Genomic DNA, 12283 nt, shown 5'->3' on the forward strand with positions numbered 1-12283 from the left:
GACGAACCCAAGCGACAGCGAGCGGAAATGTTTAAAAAGTAGCATATCATTAGGAAGTATGTCATGGGCGCGTTCAAGTTAAATCATTTTAACTGAATGCCTTTGCAACAACAGCAGAACATGGAAAATGGTAACATGACGAGAAGAAAGTGTGGACGGTTGCACAGTATTGGGTCGTTATCAGCTGTAGCCTACTCTACTTATCAAAAACCAGCCCAGCCCATTCCGGCACATTGCCTTCGCCTAGTCCCAATTAGTAGCAGCACAAGAACCTTTTCCAAATTGCACCTAAAAAATTAAGGGTTAAAAAAATGAAAAAGAAATCGCCGTTGCCGGGGATCGAACCCGGGTCGCCCGCGTGACAGGCGGGAATACTTACCACTATACTACAACGACATGGTTGATTATGGCATAGATTTTAAAGTTCTTTTCCTATTACGGAGTCGTAATCTGCTGCTACACACCGGCTGCCAGATGCCCAGATCGCCTGAAGTTCAATTGAGAGGCAATGCGACCATGCAATGGGCATGTTTCCAGCGAATCGTGGTCTACTTGCCGTCCATGGGCCTCGTCGCGTCGATCTTCCGCAGAGCGCCGCCCGCCGTAACGTGCCGGCAACGCCCGACTACCCGCCGCGGCCTCTCGCCGTACGAGACAGGACGCCCACCACCCCGCGTGCCGGCCCCTCGACTCTACGACGCCGCAGGAAGCGCAGCCAGAACCGAAGCAAGCGCCACTCCGCCCGCGCACGCCGCCGCACGCGCGCGTCTGGCGTGGTGTGCGGTGTGCCGGCCCGGTCAGCGCGGCGGCGGCAGGGGCACGGCACGGTCCCCGCCCCGGTCCCGTCCCGTCCCGTCGCGCGGCGCACCTTAAAGGGTGTGTTTAGTTCCCACAAAATTTTCAAACTTTCCATCACATCCATCACATCTCCTATCACATCGAAATATTAAATATAACAAATAAATCATGCATAGAGTACTAAATGTAGTTAAATAAAAAAACTAATTGCATAGTTTTGATGTACGTTACGAGACGAATCTTTTGAGCTTAGTTAGGTCATGGTAGGACAATATTTAACACAAACAAACGAAAAGAGATACAGTGTGCTACAGTGACTGATGTGACTTTTTCTCCCCTTTTCCCCTCATCTAAGGGGCGTTTAGTTCCCAAAAATAAAATTTTTTGGGTGTCACATCAGCGTTTGACGAGATGTCGGGAGGGCTTTTCGAACACTAATTAAAAAACTAATTTCAGAACTCACTTGGAAACCGCAAGACGAATCTTTTGAGGACTTTGACCGCATCATTACCACATGTGGGGTTACTGTAGCACTTATGTCTAATGATGTCCTAATTAGGCTCAAAAGATTCGTCTCGTCGTGTACATCCAAACTGTGTAATTAGTTTTGTTATTTAATTACATTTAGTGCTTCATACATGTGTTTAAAGGGGAGGTGAAAATTTTTAGGTGAAAATTTTTGGAACTAAACGGGCCCTAAACACAGCCAAAATAACGCCGCTGCGAGCCTTCGACCGTGAGGGGGCGGCAGCAGCATCTCGCGGATCACACGTCTTGTCCGCGCTGCCATGCCAGCCACCGACGCCCGCGTCCCATCCATGCCGGCTGCAGGCTGCTGCTGCCGCCGCTGCCTCCGGTCCGGTGCCCCTCTCCCCTTTTCCTACGCTTCTTTTTTTTACGCGCGCACCGCAGTGTACGGCGCCCGCTTTTGGCAGCAAAGCATCACGGCAAGCGCCCTGGTTTACCTCGTCCGTTCCAAGCAAACTGTACAAGTGTACATTTGCCATTTGGATGTACTGCGTCGAGCTGAGCTGGAGTACCGAGTACCCGGTAATTTTTTGAAAGCAAAGCGTGTGCCCCGTGTCCGTTCCGTGAGGCAGCTCTGCTCGATCAACGTAGTCCACGTTTCACGGACGCTGCGCCTGCTGGGGGCGCAGGGTGCTGGCGCGGCGGAGACGGCAGCCAGCCATCCGGCACCGGCACCGGCAGCGGCAGCCGCAGCACGAGCCCTGCTGCGCATTTGCTGCGGCACCGGCACCGATCCTTCCTGCTCCCGCATTGAAGCCCTGCCCCTGCCCGTGTAAACCGTTGACTCTGCTCAGAGCTCCGCTCCATGCACGGCATGCACGCATGATCTTTCCGCGGGGGGATACGCTGCACAGTGCGCTCTCTCCGGGCAGAACCGCAGAACAGGGCCAGTCCGGCTAGCTTGCTACTAGTGCACACTTTGTCCCAGCGAGGCCCGTGCCTGGAGCGGGCGCAGTACTGGACTTGGACAGGACCATGCGGCGGCAGAGACGATGTACCCTGCCAGCCTGCCAGCCACCACCGCACACCGTGCATGGAATGCTCTGCTTGATTCAGCAGGAGTATCTGTGTCAAAGCTTCATACGAATCAAACACTGCTGGAGAAGAAGGAAATTCAGGTTCAAAATGAAAGTTTTTTCTGAAAGAAGAAAAAAATGGAAGTGCAGAGAGAGAACCGGAAGAAGTGAGGAGGATTGGTGAAGTATTTTTCAGGATCCAGGATCCGTCAGTCTCGTCAGCGGGCACCGTATCGGCGTCGCCACGCCAGGATACTTCCAAACGACACGCCTGCCCCGTCGCCCTCCGTGGTGGATTGTCGGGTGGCGCCGTGCGAGCATTACGTGACGCGCGGATGAGAGCACGAAGAAGAGCCTGCTGCCGCGGCAGGGGCGGGGACCCTACTGCGTGGCCGTCGCTCCGTGAGTTAGAGGTGTCAAGCTCAAGCGTCGCCAGTCCCCCTCCATCGCCGCGCATGTCGCCCCGGCCCGGCACTCTGCTGCCGGCCCGGCCGGCCGCGCGCGGTGAGCGCCACGCCAATCATCCGAGAGAGATGAGAGCTCTCCCAATCCATGAATCCATCCAACCAACGTTTCTCCTGGTCTCGAGCTCCAGAGGGTATCAACTGCCAAGAGGAAGGGGTTAGGTTTTTCTCTGTGAGCGCGGGCACAAGGCGAGGGGGGCAGGCAGACACGGGGGGGAACGGCGGCTGCGGCAGCTGGCTGCCGCTTCCATCCGTCGTCTCCTCCAATCCATCCGTCCCAGCGCGAGGCGAGGACGCGAGGGGGGCGAGGCCACCGGCAGGTCCAGCGGCGGCGACAGCGAGGCGGGCGTAGTGCTGTCACAGCGATTAAAAGCAAAAGCGTAAAGTGGCAGCGGCAGCAGGATGAGAGGGCTTGAGGCCTGAGGGTGAGGGGGGATCGGAGCACGGGCGTCGCATGCATGCAGCCGCTGAATATTCCCTGCACCAGCCATTAACCGCCAGGGTTCGGAGGAGGCGACGACAAAGCGCGGCGACGCAGCCACAGTAACCCAGCGCTACAGCTCTGTCCTAGAGCAGCATGGCGCCGTTGCCTCGCCTCGACATTTGCCTCCCCGGGCGGCGGGCGCGCCGGGGCGGCCCCTGTCCTGCTTGCTCCTGCCTGCCGTCGCCTCGCTCTCCTAGCGTGGTCTGCTCTGGGCCGCTGCTGCCAAGGTCTCGGTCTAGGCCTGAGGCCTCCTCCATGGCATCAAGCATGGGGGGCGTGCGCGAAGGCAACCCGGGAAGAGAAGCTGAGGGAGGAGGATGGACGCGCCGCGTCGCCTTGAATTGATGCGTGCGCATCCGCGACCAGACGGATTGCGGCCGGGACACGCACTGCTTCTGCTTGGTGGAGTAGCACCGTAGCAGACTAGCAGTAGGCGCGCATCGATCGTAGGATTCAGAATTCTGAAAACTGCAAAGGGAAGCAGGGAGCGTAACTGTTGTGCAACATACTGTGGCCTTCCTTTTGGTATATGTATTAATAGAGAAGGTGAATGCCCAAAAACAACAACAGTTGAGAACATGCAAAGCTTCTTGGAGCGTGTTGCAAACCATTTCTTCGATACATAGAGAAAATCAGAGGAACGAGGCACATTTCCGTCCAGAAGAGTGATAAAAGTGCTTCACCGTTCCGTTTCCAAAAAAAAAAAGGTGCTTCACCGCGTTTGCTTCTGAGTTTTTTTTTTCAAGTTACAGGGACAAAATAAACCGGTCCATTTATGCCCATCATGCGTCGCAAACTCAGTACAACATTGCTTCTGAGGTTTATCAAGTGAAAAGAAAACTAGCAGACTCAAGAATCTAGCGCTTTTACCCAACTTCCAGCTGCTCGGCACTTGCTTCTACTCCTGCAACTAATTCACAGACTGTTTGCATTGCAAGACCAAATAAAAAAACGCTTCTGAATATTGAATTCGAAAGAGATACCGACTAATTAAGCGCATTTCCTGCTGGCATTTCCTGAAAGTTTCTGCCAGCAGGGAACACATGAATGCAATATCACAGAGACAGAGTGACTACAAGGCATCACAAAATGCAACCGCTGCATTCCCAACTTGGTACTGCCTCTACCAGTATTATTATTACATTGCTTAGAGGACCATTGAGATCTCCTGGCACTGCAAGCACGCACCTAGCCAAGAACACCGCATCCTCTTAGAATAGCAGAGAAAAAGAGGGCAGAGAGAAGAAGAGGGAAAAATGATGTAGCTAGGAAAGCTAGATTAGTAGTAGCTGCTAGTTAAGATACCTAAGAGAGAGATATATATCTCGGACCATCAAGCCTCAATTCCCCACGAAGCTCACACCATCTGCGTCGTCTTCTCCCCGTGCTCAGCTCGCGGGTCGAGCGAGCACGAGGTCCAGCCGGCAGTGGGAGCCCAAGGCGCGCACCCTTCTCCCCTATCTGTGCGGCCTTCCGTCCGGCTCCTTTCCTCTGTCGCCGCACATTGGCCAGGTACTCCTTCTAGAGCTCGCCCTGAACTCCATTCCGACAAGGGGACGGCGAGGGGAAGCAAGAAGGGCTAGCTGCTGGCTGTGTCTTCCAGAGAGTGAGCTTTACTGGAAGGGAGGACTGGAGGCTTGGCGGCTTGCAGGAGAGAGAGAGAGAGAGAGAGAGAGAGAGAGAGAGAGAGAGAGAGAGAGAGAGCAGGGCAAGGCAAGGGAAGGAAGCCAAGAGACTGAAGAACAGAGTGGTGCTTATATACAAAGGCCCCTCACATGGCTGATGGCTGCGAGGGCTGGAGGGGGAAGAAAGCGATTGGTTTAACAATTGGCCGTGGCATTGTGGGAGCATAGAGAATGGGAAGCATGTTTGTGGGGAACGCCAAAACGCACTTGCACGCCTTTCGAGGCGTGTTGGTGGCGATAAACAAGAGGGGGAAAAAACACACACACGCTAGTAAACTGAATCTTAACGGAGCGTGTTGTGTTGGTGATTTTTTTCTCCTCCCTTTTCTCTCCAATGTGAAGCAAGCAGCATACTGATTACTGCCACTGAAGTGCTGGGCCATGAGGCATGTGTGCGCCTGTTGTTGGTGCAGGGAGAAATGGACCTTACATGGAGGGAGGGACACGGGAAAAGGGGTGGAATGGAATGGGCTTTCTGTTTGACTGCCTTGTCGAGCTGCCTGCTCCAGTCCTCCTCCTCTCTCTTTGCTTTTCTGGTGCTAAAGAGAAATATACTTTTTCTGTCCTTGTGGCGCTGCCTGCCATGATCAAAATGATTGAAGAATGAGGAAACGGTATAATTGCGGCCAGAAAAGTCCCTATGATTATCGGGCAAACTTGGTCAAAGAATTGAACCGGCAGAATGCATGGACTGAATTTTATACATTGGAAGAGATGCATGGATACTTGTATGTGTATTCTTACCAGGTCACTTTCAGTGCAGTTCTGAGATCTAGCTGAACTGCTGAAGAATACCAATACTAAAAAAAAATCAAAGTAGCTCATTTATGAATGCACTTTTGAAGGTTCGTAATTTTGCCATTTTGGCCAGTATTTTGGAATAGTTTGGATCAGTTTTTAGCTCACATATTTTTCTTTTCGACACAACAAAAGTTGAGAGCTACTTCTCTGCAAAGAAAACTGCATGCAGATAGTAAATGTGAGAGTTGCTTGTAATCTACTACTCCTGCAAATGCTTGCTGTGTTACTTTTATGGATGTGAATGGGTCACTCGACCTAACAAGATGGGGAACTTACCTGCCGAGCTATATACACGACTAGCTGCATGCATGAGTATGAAGCAAAACAATAAGTAACCCATGATGATTCACTTTGGTGCAGACAGGGATCACTTCATTAAAGGATAACCCATGGGCCTGTCAATGGTGCAGCTTCCATCTGTCGGATTAGTAGGGTTTAGGGTTTGTTAAAGGGGGATTAGGCCTCAGCTTAACCGCACTTCCCATGTGCGCTGCACTTAGGACTTAGCAGCGCCTCGCTTAATCGGCCATGGAAGGTTCACTCCCTTTCTCTCTCCTCTCGCTCTCTCAGTACTCTCTCTCTCTCTACCCATTCCCAGCATGCAAAGTAGAGGTAACATGCGTGTTAACGTTGTCAGAGGAATGGTCCCAGTCTTACTCTTATGCAACTTTATAACCTTCCTTTGCTTTGTTAATGATTTTCCCCAAAAGCGGCCTGCTGGTGTAGAATAGGATTCTCTCCATGATAGAAGAGAAGGGCGCGGCTTGTTTACAGGCAGTTTTGATGACTTTCATGCAATGGCGCCATTGAGGACAGGAGACGCCTCAAATGGATGGGAGTGTTGGTGCGTGTGGTAGTGCTTCTTTGCAGGTCTCGAGGGGCGAGAAAAACAATGGGCTCGCGCCGTGGACGAAGCCATGATCCACAGCTGCTTGCTTCAGAAACAAGACGAAGAAAGGTCTGAGAAGGCCTCTGTGCTGCGGTGAGCTTCATCAAGGTGCTCATCATGTCCAATACAATACCGCTGCTGTTCGTCGGAAAGAAAATGAAAAAGGACAACACATAATTGCATGTTTTTGTCAAAAAGAAAACAATAATCCCAACATGCTGCCGTTGTGAGTTTGAGAATAATTTGTGCGTGCATCTCAGGCAGATCGACATGCAGTAATGCATGAACTGGTGGTAACAGTAAACGCGTCCTTTCGAACTACTCCTGGTTAATAAGCCGCATTCATAAACATGGACCATCACATATGGAGTTCTGCTGCAGGATCGGAGCAGGACGTCCCTAAAAGAGGACAGAAAGCTTCAGCTGGTGGTCAAATACTCAAATTTGATAGATTCTCTTCTCTCACACAAACACACTCTCTTTCGAGACTCTGAAGGCTGGTGTTTGTTGCTGCCGGGCTGCTGGCCACTGCCGGTGGGCATGCACAGGCTGCCAGCGTGTACGTCTGTTCTCTGGTCATTCCGGGTTGGTGATCAACTTTAGGATGCATGCATGCATGAGCATGGCTGCATGACACAGATGGAGGCGGGGAAAGGAAGCTTGATTTTTCAGCTGGCGACGAGCAGAAAACGAAAGGGGAGGCTTCCTTTGCCCAACACCCTTTTTTCTCTTCGTTTGGTGCCCGGGAATGTGCACGCGAAGTCGCGAAGTGGTGCTGTGCGACCGTGTAGCCCAGCAAAGCAAAGCAGAGCATCTCCCTCCTTTTGTTCGCTTGTGTCTGGTGCTCTCCTCTTGTTCTTTTGTGTTTCTTCCCGGGAGAAGCGTGGCTCTAAAGGAAATGCTGTACCGCCGAGAGCAAAATGTGATTCATTCTGCCGGGTCTTTTTGTAACTAGGCCGGTACACACTGATGCGCAAGCAAAACAATTCAACGTGCATGTCCCTGTCCGCAAGTGTCAACGAAGACTGAAGAGTGAAAGGGGGGAAACCAACCACTACTGTGTACTGTCACATGCATGGAAGTCTTTGGATTGAATGTGAAAGACAACGGAGCAGATAAGGTAGAAAAACACGCAGCGAGATGACAGCAGTAGTGTAGATTACTGAGAGCCTTTTTTTTCAGCTCAACTCATGATCGGCAAATCTGTTCACCGAAAGGAGCCCATCATACGTGTCTGCCACGCCCGCCCAACGCCTCTCGGCCATCAGCTTTCCATCACCGGCGCCGAGCTCGTCTGCATGCTAAAGCGCGCGGCCAGCGCAGACGTGAAGCAAACGTTCGGAAAATCAACCCCCCCGTCGCTTTTTTTCGCGCCGGCGAACGCCGTCGACCGCTGTGGCGGCGAATGAGCGGCCAGCGCGTACGGGCGCGCGTGCGTGCATGCTCCTGTCGTCCCCGCTCGACATACATCAGGAGCACGTAACCGCCTTTTGCTTCGTTAACTCTCTCTTGGAAGCCAAGGAAGATGGAAGGGAAATCTGGAGGCCGGCCCGGGGGCCACGCGTGGCGACGGCGTGCTGGAATAGGATAGGATGACCGGGGCGCGCGCGGCGGAGAGAGTCGGCGGCGCAGCGGCGGAGGGGGAGGAGGAAAAAGGCGGTGCTCGCGAGCTCGGCGCGAGGGGGGGGGGGGGGGGGGGTGAGCGGAGTAGAGTAAGCCCAATCATTGGGCACTCAACCGCGGTCCACGTCCGCGGCCCGGCGCGCGACACGGCGAGCGGCGCGTGCGGCGGCGCGCGGGCGGCCCCCCACCGTTCCGCCGCCCCGAGCGCGAGGGCGCACGCGCGCGCGTGGAGGGCACTGGGGGCTTCGCCGTTGTTGGTGGTGGCCTACTGGCGTTGGGTGGCCGGGGGCCGGCCGGCTCTGGTGGGCGGTGGGTGCCGTGCCTGGCCCGTGCCGCCCGGCCGTGATGGTGATCCCGCCCGGTCCGGCACTCCGGCCACTGTTGGTGATGCGAGTGGTCCGTCCTTCCCGCACGTTCCTTTGCCCGTGCCTGCCGAGCGCGCAGGCGCCCGGGCCGGGCACCGGGCTTCGATGGGCTGAAGGACTATGGCGAACGCATCGCTGGATGGCCGGCCCAAAGGTAAGACGGGGAACAAACAAACTCGGAGCTCACTGCAATAGACTGGGAGATGAGAGGAAGGCTGGGCCGTGGTGGTCCGTGCGATGTCGAAGCTTCCCGTGTTCTTTTCTTTTTTATATTAAAAAAAAATCAAAATTTCAAAAATATATGTCCGTTTTGAAAAATTTCAAAACTACCCCCGGTCGCCCTATGGGGGGCGACAAGCCCTAGATATAATTTTTTTTTCTTCAAATTTGCAACGAGGTCCGTGGCCGAAAAAAAATGAAAGGGGGGCATGTTGCCCCCCAACGGGCGACAGGGGGGCCTGTCGCCCCCCTCGAGCGACCGGTGGCCCCCGCCCACAGGCGCGACTGGGGGCCTGTCGCCCCCCCGGGCGAAAGGGGGGGTGTCGCCCCCCCTCGGGCGACCGGGCCATACCCCCCTATATAAGCATCCGACTCCATTTCCTCCTCATTTGAGTCCGAAAATCCCACCAAAAATCCAGAAAAATAGAGAGGGGGGAGGAGAAGGAAAACGGCGAAGCCCTGCCGGATTCCGCACTTGTGATCTGCAGGTTAGTACATTTAGTTTATGTATTTTTCTATTGGTATTGTAGAGTAATTTAATTTAATTAGTGCTATAGTAGAACTATTTAAGTAGGAGTTTAATGATACTTTAGTTACGTAGTAGTAAATTAGTTTAGAAAATTAGTACTACGCATTTATTATTACAATTGCAGTACTATTAAAGACTTGTTTATAAATTAATTACGATTTAGAATAGAATTTGGCATATGCAGTATAGAATTTGAGTGTCATCACGTAGTTATGAATACTTATACGTTGTAGTTGAATTCCATATTTAGTTTTTACGGATTATTGAATAAGGTAGTGAAGTAAAGAGTATAACTCGATAAGTATTCTGTGATATACAGATATGTCGAGCAAGATGCAATTTCAAATATTTTATGGTGACTATAATGTTTTGTATGGGCCAAATGGAGTAGACCTTTCTGCCTTTAAGTGCACATCTAGCGCCATAGATAAACCTCTGGAAAGGAGTTTTGGTTCCATATGTAAGTGGTTGCAGCGTGGGTTCCGTTGACACATGTGATGACCGTCCAGTCTCTTGTTAATTGGGAGGTAGAAAGTGATTTATGAGAATTGATGATGATACACAGCACTGATGACTGGTAGAAGTACATACAAACAGCTCTAGAGCATGGGTGGCCTCTGGCCATTCTTGTTCAAATCCGGGAGAAGACACAAAATGAAATCCAACATGGTGCAGATCAAGCAACTCCGAGTATTCGAAGAGAGACCAATTATGTTGAGCAAGATGAGTCAGAAGAGATAGAGAACCAAAATATGGGACCACAGGACCTTGCTGATGAGGGAGAGAGGATACATAGCATTGTGGACGAGATGGAGGCAGAAGACCAAACCGCAATAGAGATGAAAGAATATGAGGGCTCATCTGATGACGAGCAGTACTCATTGCCAAAAGAGTGGAAGGAGCATGGTTTTGGCAATCATGTCGCAGAAGACGTACGAAATCAGGAGTGGGAGTACAGAGGGAATGAGGTAGTGCAAGGTGCAACATATCCAAACATTGAAGTCGTAAAAAATGCTGTGAGACTATGGGCAATATCATTGAAACGAGAACTCAGAGTCGTAAAGTCTGGCAGTAAAGAATATGAGGTGAAGTGTGTGAATGATGGATGTCCTTGGCGAGTACATGTATTTAAGGGAAAATGGAAGTCGAACTGGAAATGTTCCATTGTGACAGAGCACACTTGTTTGCTGTCAGAAGTTCTTCCCTCGCATCGCAATATATCATGCGACTTTGTTGCAAAGCAAATATATGGGTTGATTATGGACAACTTAAATTATGAGCAAAAAATGATTGTTCGACACATTGAGCAGACTTACCAGTACACCATTAGTTATTTGAAGGCATGACGGGCTAAACAAAAGGTGTTCAAGATGCGGTTCGGCACATACGAGGCATCATATGATAACCTACCTCGTATGTTATCCCATGTTGCTGCTAGAAATCCTGGAAGCTTTTATGACACATACCTCGTACCAGCCGTGACTAGGGGGCAAATAATTATGCAACGAGCCTTCTTTTGCATATGTGCTTGTGTTAGAGCATTTCAGTGTTGTCTTCCGGTGATCTGTATTGATGTCACATTTCTGACTGGAAGGTATAAATGTCAGATACTCACCGCAATCGGGGTTGATTGCAACAACCAAATAGTTCCGCTCGTATTTGCATTTGTTGAGAATGAGAACTTAGACAGTTGGTATTGGTTCCTTGAACGAGTGAAGGTTCATGTTGTTGCTGCACGTCCAGATGTGTGCATTATTAGTGATAGGCATGCAGGTCTGCTGCAATCAATACTGAAATTGCAACGTGGAACTGCGACAACGCCTCCATTGTGGCCCGATGTCCAAAACAGGTGGTGCATTAGGCATATGAGTGCAAACTTCTATGACCACTTCAAGAACAAGGATCTTAAGAACCTGTTTAAGAGGTTGTGCACCCAAAATTAACAGAGAAAATTCAATGCATTATGGCAGATGCTTGATCAGTTGACTGCAGAGCTAGTGAAGGTAAGGGCATCAGGAACAGGCAACCACACCAGCTCACCTTCAAAGCAGTCTCTCTGGCGAGGACGACGGACATGTCATTCTACAGCGAAGGTCTGTGGCGTGTAGTGGGGAAGGCGGCATCTAGGCGCGATCGACCGAGCGGCAGCAATGCAGTGCTGTGAGTCTGCATGCACAGAGATGCATCGAGTAGTCATTTCGAGAATCGAATCTAGCCTTTTCAGCACTCAAACACCAAAGCTCATTGTATACCCAATGTCTGGAGGCGGGTCTAGCGGGAAGAATTACTACGGTTTTGGGAAAGGAAAAGGGGGAAGAAAGAGAGACCCCATAATATGGGAGGGGCCTCTTGGACCTGATTCCTTTCCGGAACCAGTGTTTGAGTTTTCGCCACAGCACAAGAGTGAATTTACCAATGAAACTCCTCTTCGACAATACGATAACCGTAGAGAACCGTGGCCAAAATGCAGATATGGTGAGGACTGCTTAGTGCAGATGTGCACCGACGGGATGGATGACGATCGGCGTTTCTTTAAATGTCCACACGCATGGGTAATACTCGGTTGTTTCATTTCTTTATCTTCAATGAGACACCTTACATGAAATTTGTTTTGCAGTCTTCCGATGCTTCAGAAAACTGTGGTTTTACTAGGTGGGTCGATCCTGCTCCAATTGATTCTGTTCAGGAGTTCATCGAGTACCTCCAGATAAAGATTTTTGATCTGGAATGCAAGGTGAACCATTATGAGGAAGTGAGCGAGGGTAACAAAGACGACGAAGATGATGATACCAGTAATGCTACCGGTTCACAAGATGAACCATGCACTATTCCTTACTGCAACTGCCCTTGTCACAAGAAGAAGGGCCCTGCGCCTCCGGCAC

The 12283-nt window shown here is 51.2% G+C and overlaps 1 long non-coding RNA gene and 1 other non-coding gene across 2 annotated transcripts; both read right to left on the bottom strand.

Annotated features, from left to right (window-relative positions):
* Positions 1-324: 324 nt before the first annotated feature.
* On the bottom strand, positions 325-396 carry TRNAD-GUC. Its single transcript has one exon. It is a non-coding gene; the product is annotated as a tRNA-Asp (tRNA).
* A 3646-nt stretch (positions 397-4042) lies between these two features.
* Positions 4043-5276, bottom strand: LOC120664699. The gene is made up of 2 exons (XR_005670987.1): positions 4596-5276; positions 4043-4478 (listed from the first exon to the last, which is right to left on the bottom strand). It is a non-coding gene; the product is annotated as an uncharacterized LOC120664699 (long non-coding RNA).
* Between the last annotated feature and the right edge of the window lie 7007 nt (positions 5277-12283).

Source organism: Panicum virgatum, chromosome 3N (assembly GCF_016808335.1).
Source record: "Panicum virgatum strain AP13 chromosome 3N, P.virgatum_v5, whole genome shotgun sequence".
NCBI classification, from domain to species: Eukaryota; Viridiplantae; Streptophyta; class Magnoliopsida; order Poales; family Poaceae; genus Panicum; species Panicum virgatum.